Below are 1,700 nucleotides of genomic sequence, written 5' to 3'. Positions count from 1 at the left end.
TGCTAAAAAAAAAAACAATAGTGAACTAGTTTGTCCTTTCCCACCTCTTGATTAAATCTTTTGATATCATCCTACTGGGTTCTATGATGGATTTCCTGTCTTAAAGTGATCTAAATTAACACCTTCCTTCGAAATTCCACATACCAGCTTATTAATGGCAAAGTCATAATACAAAATTCTGCATTATTTCCAAAATTAACTAAAAAGAAAAGGCTGAATTTCAACAAACATCAACAAAATGGTCAATTTGAAAAAAGTTACTTTGCATCTACATAATTCTGTCTTTGGTATGGTGATAGACAAGTTTAAAAGAGTTTAAACCATGTTTTTCAAATTATTTCATTAAAACTAATGATTATTTATTCATACTGTTTTGTATAAACCATGCTTTATCTCATAGCTTTGTGATTTTGATGAGCTAACAATTTTTAGAATGATGTTGTAGGGTTGTTGCGAAGGACCAGTTTGAATATGAAACTGGTAGAATATTTTGGCCAGATATGACTGGTTTGAATGCTAAAAGGTTAAACATGACAATTTGTTCTCCCTTTAATCCTAACAGGACCCCTTCATATGATAGACAGTAATGTATTTCTGACCCTACAAGGAGTATCATTAGTTAATTGATTTGATCTAAGGATAACTGATACTGTTATCAACCTCAATTGAAAGAAAAAAAAAACCAAGGCTGTAACTAAATACCACAAAGTATTTGATCTGACCTTCAGCTAGTTCAGCCACTAAAGATAAACTTAGTTAAAACCAAAATTTGACCTCGTTAATGACAGTTTTTTCAAGTGATGTGCTTACATGGAGTATCATTATACCACTTCCCAAACAGCAGAATACTTATTACTTTAACCACTTGTGTTATAGTAGTAATAGCAGCATATGCCAGTGGTGATGGTGGTAGTAGAAGTAGTCCTTGCTTAGTTTCAGATATCTACCATCCATGATCAAACCATTACTTTTTTTTTTTAGAGACACAGCATGTCTCTTAGATCATGTTGACCAATGTGTCCTATGTTTTTAGGCAGCATCTAGTGATGATGCAATTAAGATTAAGCTGCTATTTCTAGCATAACGGATGGCCACTGAACCCTTTGTTGGCTTGTGAATATGTCATTTCTAGAAGCAGAATTCTGCTTAGTGATAGAAATATTTGCGACTGTTACTCAACATTTTGTCTTGGTTTATATTCTATTTTTTTTACTGCACTGCTTCAGTAATAGATTGACAGAATCCTTAAGAGAGTTCAACAAAATTCCTTGCAGTATATACTTTTGGACCCTTGCATATTTTGATTTGTATGTATGTGTGTGTGGTGTGTATATAGATATATGTATGTGTGTGTGTGTGTGTGTATATATATACATATGGATGTATGTCATGGGCATGGCTGTGTGGTAAGAAGCTTGCTTCCCAACCACATGGCTCCAGGTTCAGCTCTACTTCATGGTACCTTGGGCTACAATAGCCTCAGGCCAAACAAAGCCTTGTGAGTAGATTTCATAGACGGAAACTGAAAGAAGCTTGTCATATATATACATATATACTAACAGATGCTCGGGATTAAAATGGCATAGTTTTTTATTGTTTTACTTGTTTCAGTCATGTGATTGCAGCCATGCTGGAGCACCGCCTTTAGTCAAACAAATCGACCCCACGATTTATACTTTGTAAGCCTAGTACTTATTCTA

The sequence above is a fragment of the Octopus bimaculoides genome, chromosome 19 (assembly GCF_001194135.2).
Source record: "Octopus bimaculoides isolate UCB-OBI-ISO-001 chromosome 19, ASM119413v2, whole genome shotgun sequence".
In the NCBI taxonomy this organism is placed as follows: domain Eukaryota; kingdom Metazoa; phylum Mollusca; class Cephalopoda; order Octopoda; family Octopodidae; genus Octopus; species Octopus bimaculoides.
The sequence above is the reverse complement of the archived record's forward strand: the minus strand, read 5'-3'. Positions refer to the sequence as shown.